The following is a 26,127-nucleotide window of genomic DNA, read 5'->3' on the forward strand; positions in this document are numbered from 1 at the left end:
CTCACTTATAATAGAATTCTGACTCTCTCCATACATCTAATTGAAGCTGTTTGTGTGTGTATATATTCTCATCAGTTTCTTTTTTCTTTATAAAATGATGAGTGCATAAAGCCTGAGCTGACACCATAGCAACACAATTTTTTGAAATTTCTTATTCTGTCAATTTAAGGAGTTATAATATTTCTCTTAGTAAATCCTCTCATCTACTTTATGTTCACCATTTATTCTAAAATAATGTTAAGTATGATTCTGTAATTCTCACTTGCTCTACATGGGATGATTTTGGTGGATAAAATTGACATGGCAGGGATCCCTGGGTGGCGCAGCGGTTTAGCGCCTGCCTTTGGCCCAGGGCGTGATCCTGGAGACCCGGGATCGAATCCCACGTCGGGCTCCCGGTGCATGGAGCCTGCTTCTCCCTCTGCCTATGTCTCTGCTTCTCTCTCTCTGTGTGACTATCATAAATAAATAAAAATTAAAAAATAAAAAAAATTGACATGGCAGATGAGGGTCTTGTTAGTAATATACTTTTCTTTAGATCACTAAGCTTAATTGATATATATATAGGAATAATATGTGGGTAGCTAACCTCTGAATTTATACACAGTACCCCAAAGGAAATGCTCTGCCTAATTCAACTTTATGTCAATGGCATATTGCAACAAATACAGTAATTCTCATGTAGAATGCATAATTACTTCATATGGTCTGGATTTATCTCAAATGTTACTTATCTATGTATCTGGCAACATAACTTTACTATTCTATTTCCTCAAAAAAAGACACATAATGTCAGTCTAAAATAGCATCACTCAACTTGTTATACTACTTGTAATAAGTCACATGTATTTTATCTTCAAATCTAATGGCAAATGAATTCATGAATCTCTTTTCTTTCCTCAATAAGAAAGTCTTAATTTTTGAGATTACTATTTCTTCCTTTTCCCAGTAGTGGCAGGCTCCCTCCTGGGCATTTGAATAAAATGCTTTCATAAAATTAAAAAATACTTCTTGGCATGAAAAAAAGAAGTATAGGTGTTTTATAACATCAGAACTTTAAAAGCAATTATACAATAACCAATAGTTTTTCTTTAAAAAAAAAGTAAAGAAAATTGAAATAGAGTAAATTAAAAGATGGATTGCAAGGTAAATTCCCATTTTAGAGTAGATGGAAAAACAAATACTTATATTGTTTGCTTTAAAAAAAGAAAGAAAAAAAGGAAAGGAAATTAAATGTTAGCATCTAAAGTATAAACTTTTACAAGGAAAGAAATATTATTTTTTCTCATCTAATTTGTGTACCTTGAAAACATCAGAAAATAGAAAAACTCTTCAGGTTTGAATTTCTGACTACATAATCCTTTCTGCTTTCTTTCCTTGGAAATACCAAAGACAAACATTTTCCTCTGGGTGATGTTGTAATATGTGAATAATTTCTATAAGGAAATCTCTCTACCAAATGATTATCTAAATTTTTAAAATTTTCTTTATTAACTTGAATGGTTACATAGTTTCTTCACAAAAGTGTACTTGCCATAGTAAAATCAAACAAAATGAGGCTTGCAGAAATATAGAAACAATGAATTTCTCCTCATGATTGTAATTCAATCATAAATAAAAGTATCAAACCCTTTTCATTAATCAGGCTTTGTAGACTTTGGATATTGTGAAAGCTGGGGAGAATGGGCCCTATCCAGGGACTATCTGAGGAAAGCTCTCTTTGCAGTTGATGTGCACATTTGGTTTAGCAGATGTTCTTTGTTGATTGAGCCACGAGTGACTATATCCTAGCACTGTCTAACCTCTTTCTTTCCTTCAGTCAATCTTTTCACAGCCTTGGTTAATCTACAAACAGATGCTTCAGAATAAGTCAATAGATGGAGGAAAACTGATTAATATTTAAAAATAGGAATGCTTGAGACCCTTATTATTTTGTGGATAAACTAAAAATTTTAGCAGATGTGTTTAAAATAAAGTATATAGCAAACTAATTTAAGATTAAAGATTCAAGGTAAATTAAATCAAATATTTTTTTATCATTTGCATATTAGCAACTTTATATAATTTTTCAAGACACGAGCTGATAAAGAGGTGTTAAGCCACCTCCACAGGACACAGCTACAAATATTTTAAATTTTCAAACTGAAAAATGAGAAAATAGTAATGACAAATATAAACTATTTGTAGAAGAAAATATTCAGTAAGGGTCAGTACTATTTCTGTAGTAACTAACTACTCAATAATGACTCCTGTGGACTGGATTTGTCCCCTGAAATTCTTATATTGAAGTCTTAACCCCTAGTATAACTGTTTCTGGAGATAGTGTTTTTAGAAGGTAATTAAAGTTAAATGAGGTCATAGTTTAGTTTCATAAGAGTGTGACTTCATAAAAAGGGAACAAGAGAGATCTCTTTCTCCTGTTCTCTGCTATGAGAGTTGCGGTGAGAGGTTAGCCATTTGCAAACCAGGAAGCGGGCCCTTACAGAACCTGATCATGCTGACATCATGATCTCAGACTTATAGCCTCTATAACTAAGAGAAAATGAATTTCTGTTGTTTAACCCATGCAGTCTATGGTATTTTGTTATGGCAGTCTGAGCTGACTAATATAAGAACAATAAATTATTTAAATATTCTTCAAATATAGTATATATTAAAATCTTATATTAATATTATGTTCTTGAGATTGATATTTGTCATCTGAAAAAGAAAACAAATATCAACTTTTAAAAAATAATTCTTGGATATTATCTTCAACATTTTATTTAAATAGTGGTTATTCTGAAACAAATGTGAACAGTGTTATTAATCTATAGGTAGAAGAAAGTTGCTAATTATAATGTCAATTATTTTGTCATGAAATATGGGAAAGGAGAAAAGGAAGCTGAATTTCTCTACATAATGAGAGGAGAAAATTTGAACCCCTAGGAAGGAAATTAAATAAGGATTCACTATAGAAAGAACTTGAGAAACCAAGAGAAACCAAGGTATTAGCAAGATGAATGCCAGATGTCTATGTGCTCTATACTGTGGTCAAGGAATTAACCACACTTTTTGTTTGATTTTAAAGAAAGTAAGAATGGCAATTGTAGGTAAGGAAGAAATAGTCATAGAACTCATCAATGAGAGGGGCACTGAGAAACATGAGGAATTAAGTTCCTGGGCATATTTTTTTAAATGTTAAAGACATTATTGACTTCCATAATCCTTCGGATTTGAGGTTTGAAACAAAATTATATTTATTTCGAAAAGTAAGAAAGACCAAATGCTATCTAAGATAGATACAAATTGTCTATTAAACATTCAAAATCTATTTAATTTTTGCAGCCTATAAAAGTCTGTCTTTGTTGCTGAGTGTATAAAGCATGTGTATAGACACACATGCATAGAATCCTAAGATTTTGACTATCAACAGAACCTATATTGTCTCAACAGTGTGTCTTAAATAATTGACACAATCTAAGAAGATCAGAGAAATCACGTACATAAATAAATAATACAGTTCTTTCTATATTGGTGAAAAGATTGGAATAAGATTAATGCAGTGGTTCTGGTAGCTCATGCCTATCAGTAAGCTGAAAATTCTCATCTTAATACCACCTCAATTACCTCTCAATTACTAAAGATCCAGAAGCAAACACTAGAAAAAAATCATAAGAATATGCACCGGGAGGCTCAGATTCTATTGAGAGGTATTAAATACAACAACTAAATCATGAACATATTCTGTGTCATAAATTAATCAGTCAAACTTTGATAATCATAGTACCTTGAAACTAACATTATAACAAGTTAACAAAAAAAAATTAGCCAGGGTACTCATTTCAAAATATAAATGCTTAAAATATAGACTTAAAATATATATATAATAGGAATCCCATTTTAAAATGCATTGAATTGAAGAGACATCTCTCACGGACTAACTACATTTGCCTTTGATCCAAAAACTTGGCAAAAAAAAAAAAAAAAAGTACAATAAGGTTGAATAAACCTTCCTTCCTTTCTCAGAGATAGCAATTATAAAAACTAAATACAATATGAAAAAAATATATATCTAAATATACTATAGCACCTAATAAGACAGAAAACTGTGTTAAAAATATCAACAAAATTATTCTGGCATAAAATCTAAATAAACTTTAATAGTATATCATATCCCTCATATTAATTTGTAGTGACTAGATGAAAATAAGAAAGATATAAAAAATATAAATGACAATATCAGCCATCATAATCTAATTGATATTTGTAGAACACCATACCTAACAACTGTAGGATAAACATTATTTCAAACACATATGGAGTGTTCACAAGGCTATACCATTTATTGAACCATAAAACAAATCTAAATAGATATAAAGAATGGATATTTTTCAAACTATGTTCTTTGATCACAACATAATTAAACTAGAAATAAAAAATACACATAGAAAAGCCCCAAATATATACATATTAACTGATTTCTAAATAGCACATCAATGTCACTATATAATGCACAATGCACATATGTCACTATATAAAACAAAAGGGAAATATACAATATTTTGAGTCAAATAATAATTTAAAACTAGCATGTCAAAATTTATGTGAAGCTGCTAAAGAAATATATAAATAAATAGAAATATTTAATATTAAATGCAAATACTAAAAAAAGAAGAAATGTCTGAAGTCAATGCTGTAAATCTACAGCTACAAGAAAAATGGTAAAAGAACAGCAAACAAAGCATATAGTAAGCAGAAGAAAAGATATAATAAAGATTAAGAGCAGAAATCAGCAAAATAGGAAACACATAAAAATAGAGAACATAGAACTACCTCACATAAATCAGAATGTTCAGTTAAATTCATATTTCATGGAATCCCTGGGTGGCTCAGCAGTTTAGTGCTGGCCTTCGGCCCAGGGCATGACCCTGGAGTCCCGGGATAGAGTCCCACATCAGGCTTCCTGCGTGGAGCCTGCTTCTCCCTCTGCCTGTCTCTCTCTCTCTCTGTCTCTCACTCTGTCTTTCATGAATAAATAAATAAAATCTTTAAAAAAATCATATTTCATATAAATTATGACTTAGTTATGTCACAACTGTTATATAGGACGTGTTTACGCATACAAAAATATCCATTGTTGATCTGAATTCAAATTTAATTGGGTTCTTATATTTTTATTTGTAAATATGACAATTCTAAAATAAAAATAGTATCAAAAGTTTGTTCTTTGAAAATATCATTAAAGTTATAAATATCCCACTCTACCGTTGAAGAAAAAAGGAGACAAGTGACAGTTTATCATGATGCCAATTAAAGAGAGGATACATTCAAGATCTTTCAGATATTAAATTTATATGAAGGAAACATTATAAACAACTTAATTCCAATTATATGAATTGAAGAAATTATGTGGAAGTCACAAATTACTAAAACTGACAACAGAATATAGATCATCTTAGAAGAGGCCAAAGAACCTCCTAACTCTCTTGCTATCATAGGAGGACACAGCAAGAAGATGACCATCTATAAACCAGGAAAAGGACCCTCACCCAAAACCCAACCCTGCTGGCACTAGGAGTTTGGGAGCTATGGGAAAGAAATATTTCTTGTTTAAGCTACCTAGTCTGTGGTAATTTGTTATAGCAGCCAGAATAGACTAAAATACTTTTCCATTTCCATCATGATTGTCTAAACTTGTGGCTTCAGGGACTAGGGAATGTGATGAGTAAGATACTTCCATTCTTTTTGCCCCGTCCCTCCGTTCTGTCTAAAATTAAATTCTGCCCAGGCATTTGCTGACTTATGGGGGTGTAGGTGTGAGTCCTTCACAGTCTCTTCTGAGGCTTTTCTGCTGCCAGGATCCAGGAAGTGAGAATTCATTTCTGACTCAAATTTTTCCATAGCTGCTAAGGTTTCCTCCTAATGTAGAGGCATTTCTGATAGGGTAACTACCAAATGTTCAGGTCTTGCTAGCATTTTTTTCTTGACCCAAAATAAACTCACAGAAAATCTACCCCAGTCCTGAAAATAGAAGTATAGGCTGTTCCATTTTTATCACTCTCTCAAATCTCCTTTCTCCATATATCTGTTTGTTCATTCATTCATTCATTCATTCATTTGATCTTGAGGTGGCCAGAGGATTAGCCCAGTTATTCTCTACATAAGCCATCATCCTACTATTAGAGTATTGGATGGTCTTTTCCTCTTGCAGACACTTTCAAGCTCACTGAGATTTCTGTGGATCACTTCCCTTTACTTTGCTGGTTTGGAGGCAGCATGCTGGATATACTATCGCCTTCTCTATGGCATAGGGAGGAAATGGTTTCATGCCATGGCTGCTGAACTTCCACCAGGTAGATAATTCTGATACATCCGTGTCCTACATCCTGGGTTAAGAGGGGCTCAATGGGTAGTAATCTATCCTGTTATACTAATTCAGTGTTATCTTCAAATTTAGACATATATGGACATACTTGTGCATTTTTATCTGATTATGGTAGGCAACACAAAATGTGCATCAAGTTGCAAAGTCTTAAATGTTTGAAAGCATAAATGGTGAGTTATGATATTTTTGTTAGGATTTTTCATATTTTCTTTTTATTTTCTGAATTTTATAAGTTCTCTGTAATTATATAATATGCTTAGAAAAGCAATAAGGAATATTTAAGCACAATGTATCCATTGTTAAATAAATAAATTCTTAATATATTTGCTTCCCTATTATAATTATATATTATAATTATGTAGCATAATTATATGATTATATATAATTCTAAAAATATTTTATTATTTTTATACTCCAACTGGATACAAATAATATACGGTAGCTTTAAATCATGTAATTAGAAAAAGCACCAGTTTACCCAGAAAAACTTTCATAGTCTGAGTGGCTTAATTAACTAGGGTACAACTTACTATACAGATGCAAATTTTAGTCTTAAAAAATGAAGTTCACAATTAAGTGATGGATTAAAACTTGGCAAAATCTTTTGTATCCATATCATGTTAAACTATTTTCTACTCCATGACTAAAAAGTAGAAGTGTGTTTGTTAATAAACAGTAATAATGAGTAATGCTAATTGTTCAAGGGTTCAACGTTTTCTAGAAAATTTATAATCAGCTTTAATTCGAATGAATGAATAAGATGATGGGAATTTTAGTCTTGGTGACATGTTAAAGTAATATTCTCTTGGCCTAATTTCAGAATATGTGTCAAAAATATATATTACTTTATATAATTATAAATTTACTATTTTTAAAGTGTCATATGCAATTAAAATTACCAAGTAGAATCCAGGCAATAAAAGCAATTGAATGCCCAGAAACACTGAAAAGATAGAGAAAAATCTAAAAATCAAGTCGAATATATCCTGTTTAGTTTAATGGCCATTAGTTTTCCTTTAGTTTCCTTAATAATATAGGCTGTATGCCAAACTTATACATATTTTTAGCTGTATGAAAGTAATTTCAGACTTGTTCTACTGGAACATCAATATTAATAAATGCTTTAAATAAAATAGTAAATTCTTTGGATGTATAAATTTTCTACTTAATTATAATTGTGATAATGTTTTCTTTTGAACAAAATAATGTCCACAAAAATCTACAAGAAAATTAACAATGAATGTTAACAAAAAAAATATATGGCTATGGATTCATAAGAAAATTTTAAGGAAAATAATAACATAAAATATGAAAAATAGTGCCAAGATGCTCTTTAATACAAAAATCTGCATGTCATTGATTTCCTCTTTTTCTAAAGTTATGTAATTATATCCAAGTATATAATTTAATCATTTAGAAAATATATTTTGATGGCTTTTTTAAAAGATTTATTTATTTATTCATGAGAGACACAGAGAGAGAGAAAGAGAGAGAGGCAGAGACATAGGCAGAGGGAGAAGCAGGCTCCCCACAGGGAGCCTGATGTAGACAGGATCCCAGGATCCCACCCTAAGGAGAAGGCAGAAGCTTGACTGTTGAGCCACCCAGGCGTCCCTATTTTGATGCCTTTTTTTTTTTTTAAAGATTTATTTATTTATTTATTTATTTATTTATTTATTTATTTATTTATTTATTTATGATAGACATAAAGAGAGAGAGAGAGGCAGAGACACAGGCAGAGGGAGAAGCAGGCTCCATGCAGGGAACCTGATGTGGGACTCGATCCCAGGTTTCCAGGATTGCATCCTGGGCCAAAGGCAGGTGCTAAACCGCTGAGACACCTAGGGATCCTCTGATGCCTCTTTTTGATAAAAAGAAAGGCTTGATAAGCCAGATTGTCATGACTGACTAAATGTAAGTGAATTTCTCCACCTAACAATATCAAATGAAATTTGACTTACTGCGGTGCCTGTGAATTCAGAAAGAAAATGAGATTCCTACAAATATATGGAAGGAAAAAAATAAAGCAAAATTTGGTGGTAACCTGAGACCAAAGAGGTATGACCATAAACAAGTTCTTAACTTTCTTTACTGAAAATCTTACTACATCCTTTCTCTTCTCCTCATTCAAAAACTTTAAACAAATATGATATATAGGATTTCTGTTGATGGTTATTTAAGAAAACAGGGAAATTAAATGTCTTATGGTTCTGGAAGATGAAAGCAGTTATAAAAGACTTCAAGTTGATATTGGCAATTTAATGAAAAGAGAGCATTAGTGCTGGAGGTGACAAATCAAATATAAATATTCTTAGAGATTTTCTATTCAAGACATGTATTTTTTTTCAACATAAGTGAGATTTAGGATAAAGTCAAGATACTAAAATATAAGAAAAAATGTTGAGGTTATTTGTCTCAGACTCAAATATTCAAAGACCATAAAATTAGTAACAAAGCATAGAGGCAGTACAATGAAATGATAGTAATGGTACGAGAATTTGAATGTGCATACTCAGAGTGAACAATTTCAGTAAAAATCATGTGTACACACACACATACACACACAAAAAAACACTTTTTCAGGCAAAAAAGAAAACAAAAATGTGAATACACACACACACACATACACACACATACTTTTCCACTCTCTTAGTACAATACAATATACCAAAGATACTAGCTTGATAATGGTCTGTTTCTTCTACAAAATTAATTGGCCATTACCCAAATTGCTCTTCTCAGAGACAACTGGTCTATGTACACTTAATTTGAAAGATCACCAGTTAGATTCATGACCAAAACCTTTCTTTCTGAAAGACTACTAAATATATTTTCAATATTTCTAATCAATACTAGCCAAGAGATATTGGACACCATTCATCATTTAGCAAACGCGACAGAACAATTTGGATCATCCCTTAAGTATTTGTGTCCAAGTTACACAGCCAACAATGTTGCAGAACTGAGAAATAATGCTTTTATTGCTTCAGAATTGGTTGTAGTTCAAGTTTATTTAAATGATAAATTGAGAGAAGTTACATTAAAAGGTTGTTCTATTTGGAGTCATTTGTTCCTTGGTTATTTTCTATAAATGCCAAAGTTATGTCATCTTGACCTTATCCAGGGTTTAAGAAGGTTCTTTTCTATGGGCATCTTTCAATAGTTTCTCTACTTGTAATTTGAATACTTTGTATTACCAGTGAGGTTTTAGAAAACTTCCTATTTAATAAGGAAGTTAAATGTCCTGTCCTTTCTTTTGTGGATAATACTTTAAATTATCTTTCCCCCTCAATTGGATGTAAGTGAAGTAAAAAAAAAAAAAAAAGAGTGATTAACTTTCATCAGAAATTAAAGTTTCAACATTAAGTTACATGTATCAACTGAAAAATATCTCAAGTGAGTTCTAATAATCACCAAGCGCTATACTCACAATTTGCCTTAGATGATTTGTTTTCTGAAGTAGCTCTGGAAATTTTATTTGTGTGTCTAAGCTTTTCTGGTTATATTGTAAATTGTCTTTTCTCTTTTATTATTTATATTGGAAATACTTTTGATTTAGTTCATAATCTTCCTGCAAAAGATACATTGTACATTTGTGCTTCTTCATACATAATACATAACAATAAGCAAAATTTACAGCAGTGTAAGCAAAAGATAGTTAGCTTTACTGCAATATACAAAGTTCAGCCAATTCAGCAAAAGCTTTGAAACTCTAGAAGAAACACTTCACAAGCTGCATATGTGTTATAATAAGCCCTTCAAATATGTGTATGTATATATATACACATATATATATATATATTTTTTTTTTTCAGAGAAGATTGAATGGTTTAGTAAATTGAAAGTGGCAAGTAGAAACACAGTGCTCTCTGTATTGTAGTAATGGTGTTTGGTATGGCAGTTCCAAGTCTAAGACCTTCCATAGATTTTGTTAAAGGAAAATACAACTAGTTTCAAATTTCCATATAAGGACTAAAGCTATTTTGGTTGAGTGTATACAAAGAAAATATTGAACAGAGCCTTTCTTCCCCTTCAGCTCAACTAAACTTTAGATAGGTATCTTCTTTACTACAAACTCTGACGTTCCTTTTCTTATTTACTTTAGAAACTACAATTGTGAATTAATTTTTCTCCTTTTTTATTTTATTTTATTTTTTATTTATTTATGATAGTCTCACACACACACACACACACAGAGAGAGAGAGAGAGAGAGAGAGGGAGAGACACAGGCAGAGAGAGAAGCAGGCTCCATGCACCGGGAGCCTGACGTGGGATTCGATCCCGGGTCTCCAGGATCGCAGCCCTGGGCCAAAGGCAGGCGCCAAACTGCTGCGCCACCCAGGGATCCCAATTTTTCTCCTTTTTTAGATGTGAATCTTCACCCAGCCTTTTGCCGGTTTTACAAACCCAGGAATATTTTTCACAAGGATCTGGGAGCTATCTCTTTGAAATGTAATCCTCAAGAAAGAATTTCTTATCTCCTACTCTTTGAGAGTAGATAGAAGACCAACTTAAGAAGTACCAGTTAGCAAACAAGATGGCCTCATTGTATTGACCAACCTCCTTTTCCTGTAACATCCTCCAGAATTTTTCTAGTATCTCATCTCAGTGTTTAAGAATCCTCCTGCCTTTTATGTCAATGGAATTGAGTTCAGTCTTTCTGTCCTATTGCAACAATCTTGACTCCTATTCCAATAGTCTTGAACATGGTCTCATTGCCTGTTTAATTCCATCCAGTGAATTTTTTTAACAACTCTTTGTCTAAAATTACTTTGTGCAGTAATCTTTGAGGGAGGTGCCATTTCAATGAAACTTCAGCTTCAGGAATGATCTAGTCAGTCTATATTTGAGTGTGATAATTGATGCTTTCCTAATTGCCTATGCAATTACTAATGATTTGAAAAAGTGGTTTTTTATTCTCTCATTCAAATATTTTACTTTTAACAGCTATAGCTGATTATTTCTCCGTTTTTATTTTCTGGCCCTGAACAACAACAACAAAGATATCTACAGAAGAAATTTAGCTCTTGTATTCTGAAACATCATTCTATGTATAACAATTTTCCTGAGCTTCCTCCTCTTCAAATATTATGACAAGGGCTAGATTTTTTTTTGTCAGTTTCAGCACATCAGTTTCATTCAGATATCCTTGGTCCTCTTTGCTCTTAAAGGGAGAAGGATTATTTTTAAAAATTTAGTTTAGTTTTAACAGGGATTTACATCTTACACTATGGGGGTCATATATCCCAATGAGAATTCTATGTGAGATATAAAAATTATTCTTCAGAAACTGTACCTTTACGTAGACAATTGAAATTCTAAATTTCTAAGGGTTTATGGAACCCTTCAGCTGGGAGATATATATTACCTAACACAACTCTGCTTCCAACAAAAGGTCCTCTGCAACTGAGTTAATGGAACAATATAGCTGTCCTCTGCCCCAGCATTGGACCCTGTTCCCTCTGCTGTTACTGATTCATATCCCCCAACTCCTATGTAACTTGAAGGTGTTTCAATGTTAATCTGGTTCTACTACTTTAAAATCCTCCCATAAATTCAGAGATATTTACCTATAATATTGTATTTCCTAAGTCAATAGAGATTTTCAACCAGAGTGGGTTAAATTACACTTGAAATTTACCTTGTTCTCCGTTGTTGATCATTTCAGTTAGATTTCCTATTCGAACTATTGCTTTACAAAATCTTTAGCAGGTTTTTATGTCTGCTTTAGCTGAATTCACTTTCAAATGATCTCAAAATATTTCCTTATATCTTTTCTATGCTTATTTTCTCAATTGTTTCATTTTTTCTCATACTTACTACCTATTGAAGAATCTGCCTAGAATTGCTTTATTCATACATCTGAAATACTATTATTCCATCAATAATTAATATTTTATTCTTTTGTACTTGGTAAATTACTACCAATATTCCCAAAAGATCCCCACCAAAGTCCCCACAAATTGAGTGGCCCATGACAAAGTTTCTTTTGCCTTATCATTAAAACTCCAGGGAGTTTGGAAAGTTCTTGCCTGTTATATCTCAGCCTGATTAATCTTGAGCCAAGTGATCATCTTTTATCTATGTTCCTTTAGTAGGGATTTGAGACAGATTGCTAGAGAATTGACTGACAGAAATAATTATCAGCATTGTGACAATGATTTAACTTATCCCTGGACAAGGGAAGAGAACATATGGTCAGTGATTCCACTGGTACAGAACTGACATTCATTCTTGCTCTTGTTTTATGCAAGAACATAACTTTGCAGTTTTAAAAAAAATCTCATCATGTTTCCTGAAAATTATTCTTAAAACTTCATAGCCCAATTGATCTAGGTGGACAAATTTATTCCTTTCCTTGCCTGTATAATACTAAATAACAAAAACAAAAAACAACTTATGTTATTCCAAAATAGAGCAATTGACACCAAGCTGTTTTCTTTTATAGACCAGATATTTAATAGAAAGTGTGAACCATTATCAGCATGCTATTTAAACATTATATAATATTTGTAGTCTTAAATAATCCCATGTTCTACTACCTTATTTTTTAATGTAACACCAAATTTCCCAGAATTTATATTAAATATACTGTTTCTAAAATATGTTACCATTTATACAATAATTTTATTATTTTATTTCAAAGTTTTTTCATCCTGTCTTTATACAAGTCTTCAGTAGAAGTCAGAGACCTGAATTTCCCAGTTAGAAACTTCTGCCCTGGGCAGCCCAGGTGGCTCAGTGGTTTAGCGCCGCCTTCAACCCAGGGCATGATCCTGGAGACCAAGGATAGAGTCCGATGTTGGGCTCCCTGTAGGGAGCCCACTTCTCTCTCTGCCTGTGTCTCTGCGTCTCTGTGTGTGTGTGTGTGTGTCTCATGAATAAATAAAATCTTAAAAAAAAAAAAAGCTTCTGCCCTACTTTTCTGATTAAGTTTCTTCTCAATATTCATGGCCAACATCTGGTGTTTAAATGAAAGGCTTTTTGTCTTTTCAATCACTTGTTGATAGGGTGAGACTTCATTGTTACCCATAACCACATGGCCTAATTTAGAATCAATCTTGGCATCTAATCTTGTATTTCTAATCAAATTAAAAATCCACTTTTCAACTTCTTTCAGAGTCATGTTCAGTTTGTCTGCCAACATGTTAATACAGATACACAGGTGGATGTGACAAAAAGTCTCAAATATGAAGAGGTGAGCACTTCCAATGAAATTCTCAAGAATTTCTCAAGCCACCAACAAGTCATTCACAAAAAGCTGATTCACATTCCTTCAGCTTTTTCTGAAACCTGTCAAAGTCAAAGTTAACATATAAGCATTTAACATATTCTGTACTTGGGTCTTTATATGCGTAAGACTCTGTTAAATAACTTTAACCACATATTTTAGCACTTGCTGGCATTTTTGAACATCTTTGTTTGTAATGATGGCTATAGTCAAATAGTGCAGAATATGTGGACGCATTGTCTGAAATACATTAAGAGATGGTGGCTGGTGAAGGAATGATCAATAATGCTATTGTGCCCTTTGAAGTAGTTGAAGAAAACAGAGACCAGTGGATGAGCCATGTTTGCTGCTAAAGAGACTGAAATGGAAAACTCACAGAATTATTATGTACAGTCTCTTTTAACCATAACTGCATCTCAATTTTAGATTAATATTTCAGAGGTTAGTTTTCCTCTGAGTGAACTCAAATCATTTCTGCTTTGCCGGGACCAACACTCTAAAGAAGTAGATATTCTTCTGCTCCAGAGTGATTCCAACATTCATATTGGAATTTTGCATACCTGTAGAGTGCAAATTCCTGCCTAAATATTCCTTCTTAAAACCCTGCCTATCCACCAGGTAGTCAAACAGCATCTGACCATCTCTGCTTGACTGCATCTGTCTTGTAGTTTCTGAATCTTCAAATGTCTTCCAAATTGGTTCAACTTATGCCTGAAGCTATTCCAGTTGTACAACAAATGTGGCACTTTTCTCATTTAAAGCATGTGGAATATCATCAAAATAAAGGTTTTATATACATTCATAGAAAAGTCTATCATGTTGGTATCGCTAAGAAGATCAAATTTTCCTTGTAAAAATTCTTTTTCTTTATATATCTCTTGATGGAGAGAAACTCAGGGGTAGAAAGACTAGATGTCAATCCAAAAAGTGTGCAATGGAAATAGTCAATTTGTTCTCCTGCATCTTGCCAAGGACAAGATTTCTCCTACCTTCCTGACATAGGGATAGGAAAGATGCACAAATTCAATAAATCTAAAATAACTCTTACTTACTGTGGAGGACAGACTTTAAGGTGACCTCCATGGTCTCTGTCTCCTGCTGTTCAGATTCTTGTATAATCCTTCCCTTTCAGTGTGAGAAGACATGTGATTTGCTGTAAACAATGTAATAATGCAAAGTTGGTAAGATACTTGTGATTATATTTACAAAAGATTGCTAAGATTGTAGTACCCACCTGGATAGAATCTCTCTCTCTTGCTCTCTCTTTTGCTTCCCATCTCCCTTTCCCTGTCTCTTTCCATTACTGATTTTGAAGTGGCAAGCTGCCATGTGTTTTATAGCAATAAGAAAATAAATTATTCCAACAAATTGAGAAAGCTCAGAGGTGGATTTTTCACCAGTTAAGCCTCTGAAAAAGAAGGCAGTCTGGCTCATGCTTCAATTGCAGCCTTGTAAGCCCTCAAGGAGATAACAGTTAAGTCTTGCCTGGACTCCTGAGTTACAGAAACTATGAAATAATAAATGTGTGTTTTAAACTACTACATTTATGATAATTTACATAATCATTTATGATAATTTACTAAATTATGAATACACCTATAAATGCTACTTTTTTGTTGTTATTTTTCTGTTTCACATACTAACATCATTGTACATTCATTTATCTAGGCTTAAAACATGTCATAATATTTTTTTAATTTTCCATCATTACCAACAATACACAGCCATTCAATAAACCCTATATGATACATCTTAGTGATATTACACCTCTGACCATCCAATCAAGCAATAGAATATTTCCACAACCCAGAAGTTTTCCTTATGCATATGTCTATTCACTTATTCTCATTCCCAATCCTAGAAAAACAATCCTATTATTTCAATCATCATAGATTAGCTTTACTTTTAGAACTTAAAAAAAAATGGAAGTCTGTATTAAGTACTTTTTGTGTCTGACTTTTTTCACTTAGTATATTTTTGAGATTCACCTGTATGTGTATATGCAGATCATTTTCTTTACTCATTTGCTCATTGATAGATTTTGTGTGATTTATAGTTTTAGACTAATATAGATAAAGCTTCCTTAAACATTAATGTATTTATCTTTTTGTTGACTTGTGTTTTCATTTTCTTGGCACTAAATCTGGGAGTAAAGTAGACAAATCATTGGCAAAGTGTATGGTTAACATTATTAAAAACTGATAGAGTAGGGCACCACCTGGATGGCTGAGTCAGTTAAGTGACAGACTCAATTTCAGCTCAGACCATGATCTCAGGGTCATGAGATTGAGCCCTTCAATGGGCTCCACAGGGAGCGTGCTTGGGATTGTCTCTCTCCCTCTTCCTCTGCCCCTCTCCCCACTTGTGCTTGCTCTCTCTCTCTCTCTTTCAAGATAAATAAAATCTTCAAACAAACCTGACAAATTGTTTTCCAAAAATGATGCATTATTTTACACAACAACCAGAAATAAATAAAAGTTCCAGTTACAACCAATCATGTCATAAATTGGTATTGTTTAATTATAGCTACTCTAGTAGAGTATACTTTCTTATTACATATAGATTTTATTTTGCTACTCATATATAAAATTTCAATAAATCTGCATTACATATCATTCCTTTCTAGTAATCAAATACATTCACTCATAGTCTAACCACACCTTCTACACTTGATTTCAATATTCTATTTTAAATCTATTTCCTTCTAATATAATTGTTTAATTTTTCATCTTTCTATCAAGTTTATATGAATTATTAAACTGCAAGTTCATGTCTCCTGAGAATTTTCCTTTGTTAAACAGTTAAAGTAAAAATAAATAATTCTGTTTATCATAGTCTTAAAGTAGTGATTTTAGATGTATCATTCCAAGATCAGCAGAGTAAGTATAATTTGGGACCATGTTAGAAATTCAAATGATCTGGGCCCTACTAAATGAGCAACTCTGCAGGTAGGGCCAATCAACTTAGGTTTTAACAATTCCTCCAGGTAATTCTGATGCCAGCTAAAGTTTGAGAGCCTTGTTCCTTTTTTATAAAATTGCTTTTTGATATTTTGTGTGGCAGCTTATGACTCTGTCTTATTTAGTAGAGTATGAGATCAGTGAAGCTAAGAACTACAAGTTACTCATTTTTGTACCTCTGGTAACATGAAGGACCAAGCATTATACAACATAGAAAATCGATGATTGCTTGCTGAATTAAATCATGTTGAGAAGTTAAACAAATATATGTTTTTTTCTGTATCAACTAAATACTGAATAATGATGTTTGTTTTAAAATACATGCCCCTTGCTTCAATTTTACTCTTAGTCCCTCAAAATAGACAAAATCAGGAATTTCAAAAGATATCTGTTGACTTATAGTATTTAACTGAGCCATTTTAAATACAAAGAAAATAGAAATTATCTTTTCTCCATTACTCATTATGTCTGATTCTCTTGAAAGGGAAGACATCTAATTCAGAGACAGGAGGGATTATTAAGAAATAATTTACTTTCTTTCTGAAAAAATAAATTTATATGCTTTTCTTTTGGAGGCAAGTTATTGTTTTTCTCCTTGGAATTAATTCTTATGGTTAATCAGGATTTTGCTCTAGTTATACTCATCCTCCTCAATGTTTAGTTGGTTGGTCTGCATAAGGAATCTTAATTTATCTTATTATTTACATAGGAGGAATAATTGGTATATCTTAATAACTGAATGCTCAAGTGTATACTTTTTAACAACTCTCCTTTTTTCCCACTGCTTTTTGAAGACCATCTTTAAAGGAGGATGATCTTGTCATATTTCTAAATTATTATAGTCAGAACTCATTATACAAAATGTCAGAAATACAAAATGTCAGAAATAGAATGACCAGAGGTTTTCTATTTTTCAGGTATAAGTGTAAACAATTGGTAGCCAAAACAGATTTTAAATTATTTTTTTATCTCACCCTATTTTAGTTCAGGGCTTCTAGTGCTACATTCATAAACATGCAATTCCTTTTATTTCTATTTTTAAAAATATTTATGTACTTATTTGTTTGTTTGTTTATTTACTTGCATTCAGTTCCTCTCAGGTGTAAGTTCCCACATGGACTCATACAATGTAAATGTATTGACTCTTTCTATAAATTCTTCCAAATAAGTTTTATTTTTCGAAATAAAAATTAGAAACGTGTTTAGTAACAGTTTCTGTGTACAAGTGTAACACAAAAATCGAATTTACTCCTAAGGAATTGTTTAATCATTGGCGATATCATACGTGACTCATTTTTTTTTTTCAAGTTCTTACTTTGGGCAAAAAAAAAAAAAAGAAAAAAGAAAAGAAAAAAGAAAAATCTGAGCCTAAACTGCATCTCGCTAGAGGTTGAAATATATCATCCATGGGTAATGATGATACAACTGAAAGGCACTAAAATGTGGTCTACATCAGAAACAGAGGTCTTCAAGATCATCAGAGACTTGATATATACCCAGATAATTTTGTTACAAAATTTTGATAATGAAATCCTTTATTTAACAACAATAAAATACTTGGACCCAAATCAATCAATCAGTCAACAGAGTGTTTGCATTGCACTTGGTGCTACCGCAGAGTACTTTTAATACATCAGAATTACTATGATGGGCTAATTTTTTAAACTTTAACATTGTCTATATTCCACTATAGATATATCTTTTCTCTCCATATATAGATACAGATATAAGTATATAGATAGGTAGATAGATAGACTCTTACTTAGTCCTAATGTTAATAAGCTAAAAGTTAAATAAATCTGAAATAAATTTCTTTGTAACGAGTACCCACCAAATATGATAGTGTTTTAATAATAGGTTCATAAATCATTCATTTAATAGTTTGTAAATCAATCAAAATATTTGATCATTTTATTTTTTTAAGATTTTATTTACTCATTCATGAGAGACACAAAGAGAGAGGCAGAGATAGGAGAAGCAGGCTCCATGCAAGGAGCTCAATACAGGACTTGATCCCAGGACTCAGGGATCATGCCCTGAGTCGAAGGCAAATGCCCAACCACTTAGCCACCCAGGCGTCCCATTATTTTATTTTTAAAGGACTACTCCATAGCCACCTATTATGGGTGCTCCAGGTGGCTCTAGGGAAACTTTATTTGTTGTCCTAGACCTCAATATTTATACCTTGATTTGGAGTTTCTAACTAACAGAAACAAAGTGATAACAGTGAATATATTTTCAATTGCTTAAGATAATTAAATTGTAACTGAAAATATGATGATAATAGATGTAGATTAGTTTTTGGTCCTCAGTAAAACCTTAAACATATTTTAAGTATTTTAATAAAATATAGTACTTTGATTACTCTGTAATCAATTTAATGTTAAATATACAAGCTTCTATGTTTTAGAAAGAACTTCAAAGCTTTAATTTTTTAAAAAAGAATACTGTTTAAGCTTCTGTTTCAAGCTACCTCTTGGACAATAAAGCATGTAACAAGGTGGGCCAGTCTTTTGCATGCCCCCAGTTAATATAGTCTAGAACTATGTTTAGGACATTTACAGTGATAATTTTAGACACATAATGTCCTACCAACATTGACTTGATCAAAGCCAGTAAGAGAAGCAATAGCTCTCAAGCTTGTAAGCTTCACATAAATTAGTTACCAAGTAAGTAAATTTATGCAGACATAAATAAAAATCACTCTCCTTGGTTCACACCCTTGGCTTTACCCAGGTTTGTATGCAAGTCTTGCACTTTGGTTCTCTTCAATATCAGATCATTCAAATGTGGTGAGCCAGATTCTTTTTAATTTTATTTTACTGAAGAAAGTTACTGTTTGGCATTGCTTCCTCTTTTTACTATCCACAAACCCTTGATTGGTACTGTTGTTTTTATTTTTTGTGGTTGTCATTTGTTTTAAACAGGAGCCCCTTAAATAGAGAAACATAATTATTTCAAAAACCTATTTTAGTCCAAATTTTTCATATTACATATCATTCTGTCTAATATGCAATTACCAAATATTCAATGAGCTGTCAGCATCCTAGGAAAGATAGATGTCTGAACCTTTGCCACAAAGTGGATACAATTTTTAAAAGGCATTTTTTTTTTTTTTTTTTTTTTTAGAGAGAGAGAGAGAGAGAGCAATGAGAAGGAGCAGAGAGAGAATCCTAAGCAGGCTCCACACCCACATTGAAGCCCAATGCTCCATCTTACAGCCCTGAGTTCACGGCCTGAGCCAAAATCAAGAATTGGACACTAAATAGACTGAGTCACCCAGGTACCCCTAAAAAAGGGACTACTCAAACCCACATATTTACATAGAGAAATCAACATTTTCTTCTAAGGAAAGTATTTTTAGATAACCAAACTGTGTAAGTTTGTGTGCATGTCAGTATGTGTTATAGTTGCCAATACTGGGTTTGTAAAACAGTTATTGATGTTGTGATTTGAAAAAATAACTTTCATCCTATTCTAAAATATATTACCCTCTACATCTCAAGGAATTTGCCTGTATTGATTGGATAATTAGGTATGTTATTTGTGAATGTGAGTTTTTAAAAAATACTTTGTTCAGTATATTATAAATATCTAGAGTTATGAAACATTTAAAATATAGAACATTTTAAGAAAGTATTGTAAAATACTTGTAGAATATATGTGTTATTCTTACATGTGTAACTTGTGTTCATTCTTTAAATACGTGTTTTTTGAGCAGGCATTTTTATTAGCTTGTCATGTACTTTAAATTTGGCTACTTAGGCTCGGTAAGAGATACAGATAGTGATTCATGAATGTACTTTCAATTATGATCATCATAACTATTTCAAAGAAAAGAAAATAGTAGGGAGTGATAAACAGTGGATGGAATGTGTGTTTGTTTATTCCGAATTTGATGCTAAGATGTGGACACCAGGAAGTAGTTGTAGAGAGACCTGAGTTCATACAAATTTAGTCAGGGCACAGCTGGATGTGTTCAAGAAATTTAATATGGATTGCATTGTAAGGAATACAGAGACAGGTAGTGGTGCAAAATGAGGCTGAACAGAGCCACAGAAGCAATGGCAAAAAAATAGATTTTCTTTTAAGTGTAGTGGAAGCACTTTGGGTGGCTTAAGGAATGGGATAATACTATTTGATTTGTACTTTAAAACAACTTAGTAGGTCCATATGAATATATTCAGCTTGATCAAACTTCCTGTTCCTCCTGCTAGTACCTCATTCTCAATATCCATTCTCACATATGTTCCACAGCTGTATGTGTAAATTGGAAAAATCATGCAGTTATTTTGAATTTTGTACTCCTCTTCAAGGGATAATCTTTGTAGTTGACTTTCTAGGACCTGCTTGGACATGAGTCTAGTTCTATGTAGGTCTAGAAGCAAAGAAGGGCAGTGAAGGTAGGTCCTGAAGAAATCTGCATGTCTTGCCAGGCAGCTAGCTACCTCAGGGGAGTCTATTACAGGTTCTTCAGGCAAAAGAGGCTTAACAAATTCAGACAAGGGTGAAAGAACTACTTCTACTGGCAAAGGAGACTCAGCAGGATTTAGAGGTTTGATGTCCCCAGATTCATCAGAATCTGTCTATGTCCCTATTCTGGCTTACAGGATCTCATTTCTTCCTAATCAATGCCCTCATTTTAACAGAAGATACCCCACATGGTTGGAGATTTAAATTAGATTTTAATTCAGTTATTGGTATGATGAAACTTTACATTTGGTTTTCAGAAACCTCAGCTCTGTGGCTCCAGGAGATAAAATTTTCTTTCAGAATAAAAATTTTCAGGTCATATTTGCTGAGCTTGAATTGAGAATTTAAAAGCCCTGAATTCATTCTTTTCTGTTCCAACTTATTCCAGCCCAATTATAAGCAACCAGCCAATCTTATTATGCTAGTTAGTTTGCTCAAATTGTTCGAAGCTATCAAACACATGGTCAACCAGAACCTTATTTTTATAAGCATTTGATTAAGATTATTCAATGATGATAACAAAACAAAACATACACACATCCTTGTTTAAATGTGTGGTGCTGAGTCAAATGAATAACAATATTGGGAAAAGAAAGAAGAAAGAAGAAAAATTGAAATGGAAGGTTGATTACTACCTTCTATCATATGCATAAACAAGTTTCAGTAAGACTATTGCCCTGAATATGAAAAGCAAAAACAATAAAGCTACTAGAAGATAGCATAGCTGAATATCTCAATGACTTTGAGGGATGCAAACGTTTCTTAAATATGACATAAAAAGCACTACCCATAGAGGAAAGATTGATAAATCAGAAAGATTGATAAATCAGACATTAAGAAAAAGAGGGACAAAATAAATATCTAAATGACTAACAAATCTATAGTTTCCAACCTCGTTAGTCAAAAAGACATTGTAAATGAAAACCAAAGTGTGAGAGTTGTGCACACCAATCAGAATAGCTAAAACTAAGGGAAACATTTAAAAGCTAAAACAAAAGAAAACTAACAATACCAAGTGTTATCAAGAATGTGAAGCAAATGGAATTTTCATATACTGTTCCTAAAACTGTGGATTAGTATAATTTCTATAAAAAAGTCTTTCATATATTATACTAAATATATACTTATTTTATGAGCAAGCAATTCCACTCTGAGAATATATCTAACAAATAATCAGGCATGTGTTCTAAAAGGCAGGCATATGATTTTTTTTAAGATTTATTCATTTATTTGAAAGAGAGAGGGTGTGCAAATTGAGGGAGAGGCAAAGGGAAGGAGAGAATCCCAAACAGACTCCCCTGCTGAGCAGGGAGACTGATATGGGGCTTGATCCCAGGACCCTGAGATCAAGACCTGAGCCAAAATCAAGAATTGGATACTTAACTGACTGAGCCACCCAGTCACCCCACGAATGTTCTTGAAGTATCCTCAGAATACTCCCAAAATACAACTCACATGTCGATGTGTAGAATGGATAAACAAATTGGGATATATTTATATAACAAAATGTTGTAATACAATGAAAATCAATTATACACAACAAGGATATGCCCCATAACATAATGTTAACCAAAGAATCCAAGTGTAGAAAGGTACAGTTGTATGATTCCTTTTGTATATAATTCAAAACGGGCATTAGAAGTCATGATAGTGATTACCTTGGGAGAAGAGGGAAATAGTAGTAATCAGAATGGGCATGAAAGGAGATGTTAGAGATACTGTCATATTATTAACCTAGGCAATATTTACATAGGTATGCTTACTTTTTGGTAATTTAAAGAGCTGTATACATATGTCTTTCATCTTTTCTGGATGTGTGTTGTACTTCAATATAAAAAATTAAATGAAAATACTCATCCTACCTATGGAAAAGAATTAGGCCTTTAACACTTTAAAAGTTCAATGAAGACAGTCAACATTTACATTTGTATGTATTTATCCAAATGTAAAAAGAGAAGATTTTGAAGAATGCTTCATTAAAATGGTATTTTTAAAGAATATTTATTTGTTTTATAAATAGAGAGGGAGTGAGAATGGGGGTGGGAGGAGCAGAAGGAGAAAGAGAAACACAAGCAGACTCTGTGCTTAGGGCAGAGCTCAACACCTGCAGATCTCATGACCCTGACATCAGCTGAAACCAAGAGTCCCACACTAAACCGACTACTCCACCCAGGTGACCCTAAAATGTTATTTTTAATAAAGAATATTCACCAATGATATTTTGCCTATCTCTATTGCTGCATTATAACATAGATACCATTGCCTTCTTTACCACCAGAAATAGTGATGAACATCTTTAAAATCCAATCAGATTTGAGAATGAATTCCAAAAACTTTGGACTCAGTTCAGAAAACTCACCCTTAAGATTCTTTTCTCCAGAACCACTTTCAGTATCAAAATACATATCATTCAGAGTTCTCCAGAAAGAGAACCAGTAGTACGTGTGTGCATACATATAATACAGATATACTTAATTATATGCATTTTATGCTCTATGCATGTAATGTATATTTTAACATGTATCATATACATTAAGAACTATCTTCATAGGAACGCTTGGGTGGCTCAACAGTTGAGCATCTGCCTTCAACTCCAGGTGTGATCCGGGATCCAGTATTAAGTCCTGTATCATGCTCCATGTGGGGAGCCTGCTTCTCACTCTGCCTGTGTCTCTGCCTCTCTCTCTCTCTGTGTCTCTCATGAATAAATAAATAAATCTTTAAAAAGAAAAAAGGAAATCTCTTCATGGACGACCTGCTCGAGCTGGTGGACGAGGGGAGGAGCCAGACAGCGGGGCTCGGCAGCTGAAGCTGCGCTCAGTCAGCTGGAGCAGACGCAGAAGCTAGGCCCCATGCCCGTGTCAGATTCAGAGAGTAAGAAGCCCCAGGAGCCCAAGTAGGCTGACCCGACCCAGGCGGCAGGCCGGGCTGGTCGAACACACACAAGACAAGGGTAAGAAGTGACCGCGCCTTGGCAACCACCCATGCCTTGGGTCCGTTCACACTGTCCTGTAACCATTTTCTAAGTGATTGGGTTTTGTTTTTGTTTTTGTTCTTTTTAATTCTCAATTGGAAACACATGTAAGAAAGAATAAAAAATATTTGGGGAGGAGGAAAAATTATATATATGCAGACACAAATATATGTTTGTGTGTTTATATATGAATGCCTGCTTATTCTTTCATTTTTGATAAAATATATATTGAGACATTTTGTTATAGACACTGTACACGAGGCACAGAGAAAAAGTTAGGCAAGGACTCTGTCCTGTAAGTGTTTGCTTACGAGTTGAAAAAAGTCACCATGCAGATGATTACATAAAGTATATCAGTTTATATGATAGAGGGACAGTATGTTATAAAAACTCAGAGGAGAGTCATATAAAACAGACCAAAAATGTCAGAATAGTGAGATATAATAGACTGATCTCTGCTTTTCCTAGACCACTACATCCTACTTTTACCTAAGGGCATCCTTATCCTGGCTGTTCTATCATCTTGGAAACTGCTCCCCCTAAATAACTGTATAGTTCACACTCTTAGTTCATGCACGTCTCCGCTCAGATACACATTTCATCGGAATGGTTTCCCCGGCCACTCTATATAACCATGATGTTTTATTCACCTTACCCTAATTTATTTTCTTCCATAACATCTGATGTCACTTGCTTCCTCCTGTGCTTTGGAGACCCAGTAGTGCATGAACTCCATCTGTATTATTCACTGATGTACTTATTCTTAGTATCTACAATAAATCTTGACACCATGTTGGCACTCGAAGTGGTTTTGTTGAACAGATGAGTAAATATATGTATAATTTAGAATTTGAAATATGAAAATAAATTAGCCTGAGGTGGAGAAATGGGAAAGTGAATTTTAGGCAGGCAACAACCTTCAGGTGATAGCCTATAGACTGGTGATGACAGTTTACACTCAGCAAAATGTGGTAAGGTGGAAATTGTGCACATAGCAATGTTTATGATATAGAGTTACATACTTTTAAATTAGTTGAATACGGAAGTTGAATATTGACCAATAATAAAGTTTAAGTTTCTTGTTTGGAAAACTTGATGTTATACGCAGAAGAAACAGGGCCAGTTGTGCGAATTCTGAGTAATGATTGGAGTATTGGATATTTTGAATTTGAGGTGCCTGGGGAGTATCTCATTGGACATGCCCAGTTAGGAATTTACTTTATGAATCTGAATATTGGACAAGATCTAGGCACCGGAGATAGACACCTGAAAGCCTGTAAGTGATAACTGATGCCATAGAAATAAATCAGAGAGAACACAATGAAATAAAGTGGACCTAAGGTGCTAGAGATGAGAAGGGAAAATAGGTTCTATAGCATAAGTGAAGATTCAAGTTAAACAGAGTGAAGAATAACACATTGTTCATGGGAAACGAAGATGTTTTTATCTGATGGCTTCTATTTTTTTGTGTGTCAATGCTATTCTATATAGTTATATGACATGCACTAGTCCCACTCATCAAACTTTCCTTTTTGTCATAATACATTTGTATACAGCCCATAGACGCTTAATTATTGAAAGCTATGTGACTAAAGACAAGCATATTTTCATCTGGATTTGGCTTCACTCAGAACCAGATCCAGAGCAAAGATAATGAGTGAAAATAGTTTATGTGGGAGGTGCAGGGAACATCAGTATGGCAGTGGAGCAGTTATTAAGGAGAGGAACTACAGTTAACAATAGGCACATTATCCATCCTGTTATATCATGAGTATCTGTAACTTAATTTCAAGGGGGAAATTCCGGAAAATTGTATAAAACACATGCCTCAAAATTATCTTAAGAGAATTTGTGTGTGTACATAAAACCTCCTATCAGATATTAATTGAGAAAGTCTCTTGAAGTTGTTAATTTCTTATAACTGCTACCAGTCTGCAATGCCTGTGGGCAGAGGCCTTAAGGCTTTGGAGAATGCTTCTAGGCAAAGAGATCTTGATGTTGGCAGGCATAATCAAGTGACAAGGCCTGAAGTATTTGGGTGGGGTGCTGAAGGGCTAAAGAATGTTTCAAACTGTTCCAGTATTTTTTATTCATAAGTAAAACCATTCTGTTAGCCTTTCA

General features: G+C 33.2%; 1 pseudogene; it reads right to left on the reverse strand.

Moving 5' to 3' along the window:
• Positions 1 to 11,415: 11,415 nt before the first annotated feature.
• LOC112655814 (eukaryotic translation initiation factor 3 subunit E-like) lies at positions 11,416 to 14,562 on the reverse strand (annotated as a pseudogene).
• Between the last annotated feature and the right edge of the window lie 11,565 nt (positions 14,563 to 26,127).

Source organism: Canis lupus, chromosome 22 (assembly GCF_003254725.2).
Source record: "Canis lupus dingo isolate Sandy chromosome 22, ASM325472v2, whole genome shotgun sequence".
NCBI classification, from domain to species: domain Eukaryota; kingdom Metazoa; phylum Chordata; class Mammalia; order Carnivora; family Canidae; genus Canis; species Canis lupus.